The sequence below is a fragment of the Hemibagrus wyckioides genome, linkage group LG01 (assembly GCF_019097595.1).
Source record: "Hemibagrus wyckioides isolate EC202008001 linkage group LG01, SWU_Hwy_1.0, whole genome shotgun sequence".
Taxonomy (NCBI): Eukaryota; Metazoa; Chordata; class Actinopteri; order Siluriformes; family Bagridae; genus Hemibagrus; species Hemibagrus wyckioides.
In genome coordinates this window covers 33,225,143-33,235,749 of record NC_080710.1, presented here as the reverse complement: position 1 = coordinate 33,235,749, position 10,607 = coordinate 33,225,143, and positions in this window count along the sequence as shown.

The window sequence follows — 10,607 nt, the reverse complement described above, 5'->3', positions numbered from 1 at the left end:
GCTAAATATAAAGCCCGGGGGTAAATATAAAGCCCGGGGGTAAATATAAAGCCCGGGGGTAAATATAAACAGTAAGCGAATTCCAGGAAAGAGTAACATCTCTGTTTGAATGTTTGGGTTCCGCGCTTAGTCTCGTTTCCTCGTCTGTGATTGGAGGAACATACCGCGTCACCATGACCTAGCACCTGATTGGCCGAGGCTCGTCACATGTGAAGTGACCAGGAAGCGCTCGGAGAGCATTAAACTGTACAGTGGAATTTGTACAAAAAAGATTTGGAATTGTAACCAATTAATGTGTATTTTCTGATGATCCTTAAACCACTGAGCATTTATTTTTTCACTGTGTACATGTTGGTTAATTTAAATACATTTAAGTTGATCTAAATTGCAATAATTATTTAAATTTTATTTTATTTTTTATTTTATTTCACTCTCCCTGTGTGTTTATTCATATACCTGTTTCTCGCATTGCAAAGTAAAGGTACACTGTTGTGTAAAAAACAAAAAAAAACTGTACAGTGGAGCCTCTGTCTCCATTCCACCAAACAATCTTGGATGAGGATGACAGAGATGTGATGTTGACCATGTAACATCAAATGTACCCTGAAAATTGTATAACTGAGTTTGACTGTTTTGCCAAGGCATGCAAAAGGGTAACCTACCATTGACCCTGTAGCAGAACCACAGCCGGCTATTATCAAGAGGTTTATTGTTGTACATATTGTGTCAAATGGTAATAATTTAAACTTGTCATTGCACAAGTCTCCTGGCCTCATCCCTATCCCCATCATTTTTATGAAAAACCCATAGAAATTTGGAGTTTGCGGGGAAAGACATCCGATACACAGCATCATTTCTCCCTGTTGAGCGCATTGCTGGAAGATGTGTGTTAAATACATCCACTGTGTATTTAAGCAAAACAACAGAAAAAGTTACTGTAGTCATGCCACTGTGTACAGAGGTTGAGGTCTAGGAGTGCTGTGAGGATCAGACTATTGTCTTAAAATGTTATACTATTTTTTTTTACTTTATGTAATCATTTGCTATATACTTTGTTAGTATACAATAAAAAGTATTTTCTGTTTTGTAATTTGGTCCTTAGAGCCTTAGAGATACAACATTTTGTTCCACTGTATGTTCCTACATGTAGCAGAATGACAATAACGCTCAGTTGACTTCACTTTCATTAAATGTGTTAGATAAATTGAATTAAACTGAATTGATAAAGCATTGAAGAAATGTGGATTTTCTTTATTTTGGTATGGTTGTTTTTAAAAAACATTATTTGTTATAAAAAATTTCTATCTATCTATCTATCTATCTATCTATCTATCTATCTATCTATCTATATGTGTGTGTGTATATATATATATATATATATATATATATATATATATATATATATATATATATATATATATATATATATAAAACACACACACTTATTTGTTTATTATTAGTAATGTTTTGTGTCTTTTAGTGGTACACAAGGTAATTAGTCTAACTAGACGCTATGTGATATGATTCCAGCAATAGGAAATTTTTGTCCATACTGAACACGATCAATCATAAAACACAGCCAATCATAAGTTTTTCTCTGTTTGTGTGCTTTCTCATACTGCAGCTGAAGAGATTGTAGTCCACACACACTTAAATACAAGAGCACACATGCATAGAGAGATACACCTCTCCACTTCTTATGGCTTTCCTTATAAAACTTGAGGGATTTATTACATATTTCTGCGATTAAACGTCTATAATCAGTTTCTCCTCATCCATGTTTGATGATTAATATTAATAATGTGCAGAACTTTCAGTGAGATCTCTGTATAGGAGCTGTCAGCCACGACATCACAGAAAGAAAAACAGTTTGTAAAACTGGTTAGTCTGGTCAGGACAAAAACTGATTAACATGGAAAAGATACATTTTACTCGTGTGTCACGGAATCACGTCACGTGTAGTTAGGACACGGTGTAAGACAAATCTCAACTTAAAATTCAAGCAACAATTTAAAAGTCTATAATTAAAATAAGACTGAGCTTTTTACACTAGATTTTCTTTACATTTGGGTAATAAGCCCACTCTCAATCAGTGAGTCCCCCCTCCCCACACTACCCTGGTTTGCATTTGTATAGCTCACTGTAGTCATTTACATATGAAAGCTAAACCCAGGCCAAGGTGATAGGAACATGGGGGGGTCAACTGCCAAGCCTATTTCACGTCAATTTTTGGCAGTTCCCGACAATTATCTGTGCTGCCTGCACATTCCCATGAACAGTCGTTAACCTGAAATTCTGTGGTAATTTACAGTGTCGTTAACTGATGAAAATCACACTTTTCATGCAGTGGTATCTCACAAAAGTGAGTACACCCCTGACTAATATATTTTGTAAATATTTTATTATATCTTTTCATGTGACAACACTGAAGAAATGACCCTCTGCTCCAATGTACAGTAGTGAGTGTCCAGCCTGTATAACAGTGTAAATTTGCTGTCCCCTCAAAATAACTCAACACACAGCCATTAATGTCTAAACCGTTGTGGTCATCTTGGAGGTGTGTTTGGGGTCGTTATCATGTTGGAATACTGCCCTGCGGCCCAGTCTCCAAAGGGAGGGGATCATGCTCTGCTTCAGTATGTCACAGTACATGTTGGCATTCATGGTTCCCTCAATGAACTGTAGCTCCCCAGTGCCGGCAGCACTCATGCAGGCCCAGACCATGACACTCCCACCACCATGCTTGACTGTAGGCAAGACACACTTGTCTTTGTACTCCTCACCTGGTTGCCCCCACACACGCTTGACACCATCTGAACCAAATAAGTTTATCTTGGTCTCATCGGACCACAGGACATGGTTCCAGTATTCCATGTCCTTAGTCTGCTTGTCTTCAGCACACTGTATGTGGGCTTTCTTATGCATCATCTTTAGTAGAGGCTTCCTTCTGGGACGACAGCCATGCAGACCAATTTGATGCAGTGTGTGGCGTATGGTCTGAGCACTGACCGGCTGACCCCCCACCCCTCTGACCGGCTGACCCCCCACCCCTCTGACTGGCTGACCCCCCACCCCTTCAACCTCTGCAGCAATGCTGGCAGCACTCATACGTCTATTTCCCAAAGACGACCTCTGGATATGACACTGAGCACATACACTCAACTTCTTTGGTGGACCATGGTGAGGCCTGTTCTGAGTGGAACCTGTCCTGTAAAACCGCTGTATGGTCTTTCCCACCGTGCTGCAGCTCAGTTTCAGGGTCTCGGCAATCTTCTTATAGCCTAGGCCATCTTTATGTAGAGCAACAAATCTTTTTTTCAGATCCTCAGAGAGTTCTTTGCCATGAGGTGCCATGTTGAACTTCCAGTGACCAGTATGAGAGAGTGTGAGAGCGATAACACCAAATTTAACACACCTGCTCCCCATTCACACCTGAGACCTTGTAACACTAACGAGTCACATGACACCGGGACGGGGAAATGGCTAATTGGGCCCAATTTGGACATTTCTACTTAGGGGTGGAGTCACTTTTGTTGCCAACAGTTTAGACATTAATGTCTGTGTGTTGAGTTATTTATATGGAAAAAAAAATGAGCCCACTGCAAAATAATGAGTTTCTTCTGTTTTTTTCTTCCAGGTTCATGTATTGGTCAGATGAAGTGTTTTGTTTCATTTTTTTGTGAACTGCTGACAATATTTCTCCTAAATTCAAAATATAACTGTTATTTAGAGTGTATATTTAAAGGAAATGACATCACATCAAAAATAACCCAAGATCATGCAGTATTTGCAGAGCTTTAATAACTCAAATAAAACAAAATGTAAATAAATTGTAAACAAATTGTGTTAATGCTTTGGCTAAACAACATTAAGAGATCAGTATTTGGTGGAATAACCCCGATCTGCATGTTTTTTGGCTCCATGATCTCCACCAGTTTCTCACATTACTGTTGGGGAAATTTATATCACTCTTTTTGCAAAAAAGCAAACAGCTCAGCTTTACTTGATAGTTTGTGACCATCCATCTTCCTCTTGATGACATTCCAGAGGTTTTCAATAGGGTTCACATCTGGAGATTGGGCAGTGGTCTCTTATTGTTTTCCAGAGCTGTATATATATATATATATATAGGTATATGTATGCCGGTTTGTTTATACCCTGTGCCATGTGTATTTGTTTGTCTCGTGTACTCAGGTGTTTGCCTCACCTGATCCTTATCCCGTTCCTGACTCTGCACACCTGTCCCTCTTCTTTCACTAATTACCTTCCTTATATTTACCTGCTGTCTTGTGCTTGTGTTTTGCTAAGTCTTTGTCATTTGTTACCTGATTTTGCCCCCTTGTTTCTGCTGTTTGTTTTCTGTTTTGCATTTGTTTGTTTGTTTGTTTGTTTTTTATTGTTTTTTAGTTGTTTAGTTTTCCCTAGTGTTTCCATGTGTTTGTAGTTTTTTTTTTTTTTTAAAGTCCCCAGTTTATCATTTATCCCTGCATTTGGGTCTCGATTCTGTACCTATGGAGGCATCTACTCCTGACATGTTGACATGCTTAAGAGAGTCAGAGAGAGTGAATAAACAGTTATTGTTATGAATATAAAAAATATTGTTATTGCTATTGCATCTGTCTGGAAATATTACCTGTCACATTTAGAGAATTTTCCTCATTTTCCTTTTCATTTCTTTTGTCTACTACTTTACACTTGTACCTTCCACTGTCTGACAGTCTGCACTCTTAGACTTAGACTCTGGGTGGACAACCAACAATCTGTGGCAATCTGCCTGTATTCTTTATTGTCGTATGTCACAATGCAGGTGGACGTGGACGCTTTCCCAGACCTCCTGGCTCCTGCGGTCCCAGTCTTCAATGGCAGGTACGTCAGAGGGTTCTCCTGACCATGGAATAGGGGTGGTTGATACCCCAGAATGCACTGGAATGGTGTAAGTTCTGTTTCTCCTCACAGTATTCCTCCTCACAGTGTTCCTCCTCACAGGGTTCCTCGCAGAGTCCCTCACAGTGTTCCTCCTCACAGAGTTCTTCACAGAGTCCCTCACAGTGTTCCTCCTCACAGAGTCCCTCACAGTGTTCCTCCTCGCAGAGTCCCTCACAGTGTTCCTTCTCACAGGGTTCCTCACAGAGTCCCTCACAGTGTTCCTCCTCACAGAGTTCTTCACAGAGTCCCTCACAGTGTTCCTCCTCACAGAGTCCCTCACAGTGTTCCTCCTCGCAGAGTCCCTCACAGTGTTCCTTCTCACAGGGTTCCTCACAGAGTCCCTCACAGTGTTCCTCCTCGCAGAGTCCCTCACAGTGTTCCTTCTCACAGGGTTCCTCGCAGAGTCCCTCACAGTGTTCCTCCTCGCAGAGTCCCTCACAGTGTTCCTCCTAGCAGAGTCCCTCACAGTGTTCCTCCTCACAGAGTTCCTCACAGAGTCCCTCACAGGGTTCCTCGCAGAGTCCCTCACAGTGTTCCTCCTCACAGGGTTCCTCACAGAGTCCCTAACAGTGTTCCTCCTCACAGGGTTCCTCGCAGAGTCCCTCACAGTGTTCCTCCTCAGAGGGATCCTCCTCACAGGGTTCCTTGCAGAGTCCCTCACAGTGTTCCTACTCACAGGGTTCCTCACAGAGTCCCTCACAGTGTTCCTACTCACAGGGTTCCTCCTCATAGGATTCCTTGCAGAGTCCCTCACAGTGTTCCTACTCATGGGGTTTCTCACAGAGACCCTCACAGGGTTCCTCCTCACAGTGTTCCTTGCAGAGTCCCTCACAGTGTTCCTCCTCACAGAGTTCCTCGCAGAGTCACTCCGAGTGTTCCTCCTAACAGTGTTCCTCGCAGAGTCCCTCACAGTGTTCCTCCTCACAGGGTTCCTCGTAGAGTCACTCAGAGTGTTCCTCCTCATAGAGTTCCTCGCAGAGTCACTCAGAGTGTTCCTCCTCATAGAGTTCCTCGCAGAGTCCCTCACAGTGTTCCTCCTAACAGTGTTCCTTGCAGAGTCACTCAGAGTGTTCCTCCTCATAGAGTTCCTTGCAGAGTCCCTCACAGTGTTCCTCCTAACAGTGTTCCTCGCAGAGTCACTCAGAGTGTTCCTCCTCATAGAGTTCCTCGCAGAGTCCCTCACAGTGTTCCTCCTCATAGAGTTCCTCGCAGAGTCACTCAGAGTGTTCCTCCTCACAGGGTTCCTCGCAGAGTCACTCAGAGTGTTCCTCCTCATAGAGTTCCTCGCAGAGTCACTCAGAGTGTTCCTCCTCATAGAGTTCCTCGCAGAGTCACTCAGAGTGTTCCTCCTCACAGGGTTCCTCGCAGAGTCACTCAGAGTGTTCCTCCTCATAGAGTTCCTCGCAGAGTCACTCAGAGTGTTCCTCCTCATAGAGTTCCTCGCAGAGTCACTCAGAGTGTTCCTCCTCATAGAGTTCCTCGCAGAGTCACTCAGAGTGTTCCTCCTCATAGAGTTCCTCGCAGAGTCTGACACATTCTGACAGCCCCATGTTTCCAACCCCGTATTAAAAAAAGAAAGAAAAAATTGGAATAATAAAGTCTCATAAAGCAATAAACAAATAACAAAAGATTTCTGAGAGCAAAACTTCTGCACTTAAATCTGAATTAATAAATATTTCAGGCTTAACGTGATCAGCGTAGGTCACAGAGAGGGAAATAAAATATGAGAAAGAGACTCTGCACACTTTTCATCTCAAATCTCATTGCTATGCTGAAAGCATGGCATCATCTTCACACAGAAGCTCTGTCTCATCTCGCATGGATGATTTTTATCTTTAATATGAGTTTCCATTCACACAGAATCAGCAGCGGGTCTGAGCAGCCTGTCTACATTTCATTATGAAGTGTAATAAAGCTTTCAAACACGCCATCGAAATGTAGAAACACAGCAGATCTGTCTGTCTGATCTGATCCAATCTGGAAAACAAATCTGTGTGCTGATGAAGTGGCTGGAACTTGAGCCAGTCTTTAAACTGAGACAGCTTTTATTTAACAACCGTGTTTACCAGCAGCGAGTCCGAATTTTAATGGAGAGAAAACTAAAAAGTCGACAACACTTCAAGTCTTTTTTCTGCTGGATAAATGATTAGAAGAATGTTCTGGAAACCTGACAGTTCTCGTATATACTGTGAAATGATGTAGTAACAGTGAGTTTCAAACAGATTTATTCTTAAAGTTACAAATAAAATGTGTTCATTAAAATCCAGTTAGCTGGGAGTGCTGGCTTTATGGAGTTTTGAGTCACGAACATGCTCGGAGAGATGTTTATCTCTTTATCTTTCATGCACATGAGAATATGAAGAAAATCAGCCAAGCTTGAGGAGCTCTGTGAGGAGGAACACTGTGGGGAACTCTGTGAGGAAGAACTCTGTGAGGAAGAGGAGGAACTCTGTGAGGAGGATCTCTGTGAGGAAGAACATAAAAATAATTTAATAATTTATTTTTATTTCTAGTTTATTTATTTATTCCCCCCTTCTCTGTTTATCTTCTTTTGTAAAGCTGCTTTGAGACAATGTCCATTGTATGAGATGCTATACAAATAAATTGAATTGAATTGAACTCTGTGAAAAGGAGCTCTGTGAGGAAGAACTGTGAGGAGGAACTCTGTAAGGAACTCTGTGAGGAGAAAGTTTGTGAGGAACTCTGTGAGGAGGAACACTGTGGGGACTCCGCTTAGTTATATTAAAGAAGAATCAGGGAAATAGTCAGGATTCTGGAGTTAAATAATAAACACATTCCAGAAAAATACACCTCCAGGTTAAACACAGGTGAAGTATAATATCAAAAAGGTAATTTAAAGGTGAGCTAAAGGTCAGAGGCAGAAATCAGGACATGGATTAGATATTTAGAAAAGGTCAGAGATCAGAACAGGCAAGGAGATTTGTAAGACATAAGGAATAGATGAGTGTTTTGAGATCTCAGAGAATGCTGCCCTCTGCTTGTATGGTGAAGGAATGACATTGACAAACTTAATTCAATTCAATTTATTTGTATAGCTCTTTTAACAATGGACATTGTCTCAAAGCAGCTTTACAGAAGTATAGAAACATAGAAAAAAAACTGTTAAGGTACTATTTATCTTTAACATTTATCCCTAATGAGCAAGCCTGAGTCAACGGTGGTGAGGAAAAACTCCCTGAGATGATCTGAGGAAGAAACCTTGAGAGGAACCAGGCTTAGAAGGGAACCTCATCCTCATTTGGGTGACACTGGATAGGAGATAATGTAAATGTTCATAGTGTCCTTTCTACAATAGCAACCAAGAGCTCCTGAGGAAATAATAGGTCATTATAGTTCATTACAGATTTATCACTAATTGCTTCCTGCTGAAGTCTTCAAGTGTTCACTGATGAAGACATGAGCACAAAGTTTACTGTTGCAACAGTAGTTCAAAGATGGTGTGATAGTCACCAAGTGGTTCTATCCATAGCAGTCCCCTGGGTCACAGGCTGACCACGCAGATCTATCCACAGCAGCAGTAACCACCACGAGACTACAACCAAGGGTAGAGCATCTGGATGGATCAAGTGGGCGGATCAGGCAGGTCTGGAGAGAAGAAGTGTCACACTTGAATATCAGAACTCTGGGAGCTTAGGGAATTTAGTGGGTTATTAGTTAAATTTGGCCATGAAACCATTAAACACACATATTCACTGAGAGAGTGATATCTGTTGTAAATCTTTCTGGATAATCTAAACACTGAAGTTTCACCAGAAGAAAGAATGAAGACTCCTGAGACCAGGGTACAGTCACACAGACAGAGACAGACTGGACACTTCAGAGTCTTTGTGTACAGATGAATCTGGAGACAATGGTGAGCCCAGGCTGTTTATGTCTCTGTCTGATCATCCAGAAAGATTTACATGTGTCCTCTTGTGTCCAGTAGATCAGATAGTGTTCTTTGTAAGTGCTGAGAATTCTGGATTCTGATTGGTTAAAATAGGAAAAAGAGGAAAAATTTTGGACATCCCATGACCTAATAGCTAGTGTTTCCCCCATTGGCTGAAATAACCTCAATGTGATGTTTCTTGTAGCCATCTACCAGTTTCTGGCATCGACTGGAAGAAAGTTTCCCCGACTCCTCAATGCAGAACTCTTTCAGCTGTGTGATGTCTGTTTCAAATCACCCCACAGTATCTCAACAAGATTTATATCTGGGCTTTGGCTTGGTCATTCCAGAATTCTCCATGTTTTACTTTTCAGCCAGTCCTTGGTGGATTTACTGGTATGTTTTGGGTCATTTTCATGTTGCAAGGTCCAGTTCTGCTTTAGATTCAATTTTTTTGACAGATGGTCTTACATGTTCCTCAAGCACCTTCTGATACAATGTAGAATTCATAATGGATTCTATGATGGTGAGCTGGCCAAGTCCTGCTGCCACAAAGCATCGCCAAACCATAACACTTCCACCTCCATGTTTCATAGTCAGTAATTCAAATTCAAATTTTATTTGTCACATACAAAATCATACACAGTACAACATGTATTGAAATGCTTATTACGACTGTCCTACATTCGAAGAAGGATATAAAGTAAAGGGTGTGGACAAGAAAGTATAGGGATATAGGTAATAAAATAGGAAGAATAAAAACTAACATAGTAGAAATTAAAGACATGATAAATTATGAAAAACACCGATAGTTATGTAAAGCCGATTATGTATCAGATATACATATACAAATATGTATATATATATAAAATAAAAGTGTGTATATAATATAAACATAATAAATAATAATAATAATAATATAATACAATATATTATATTTAAATAATATAATAAAAATAATATAATAGTATAATGATATACTATCTATAATACATAATGATAATGTGATATAATATAATATTTATAAAGATTTATAAAAATATATAAATAATATATGTGTATAAACATCTATAATATATAGTATATACATGTATGTAGATAAAAAAAGTCAAATACAAATATAAATGTAACAACAATAAATAATACTGTATGTAAAGTGTTGGTGCAGTATGCACACAAAGATGTCCAGTGAGTGTGGTTATTGTGTGTACAGAGTAGTGCAGAGTATACAAGTAGTGCAATTTGTGTGTGCAACAATCAGCTGAGGTAGAATGTCATGTCGTGTGGGGGTAAGTCCAGAAAGTCCAGATTCTAGGTCTTCTGGTTGAGGGCCCGAATGGCCAGCAGGAAGAAGCTCCTCCTCATTCTCTCTGTGTTCGCCTTAAGGAACGGAAACGTTTCCCTGACCTCAACAGAGAGAAGAGGCCATTGTTGGGATGGCTGAGGTCCTTCATAATCTTCCTGGCCTTGGTCCAGCACCACTTGCTGTATATGGTGTCCAGGTCAGGAAGCTCGGTGCGGATGGTACGCTCGGCTGATCGCACCACCCTCTGGAGAGCTTGCCTGTCCTGTTTGGTGCTGTTCCCAAACCAGGCTGTGATACTTCCCGTCAGGATGGCGCAGGTGTAGAATGTCTTTAGCACCTTTGAGGGCAGTTTAAAGTCCTTCAGGCGTCCAAGATGATAGACGCTGCCGGGCCTTCTTCACCAGGGTGTTAACGTGACAGGACCATGTCAGGTCCTGTGTGATGTAAACACCTAGGTACCGGAAACTGTCCACTCTCTCCACTGGG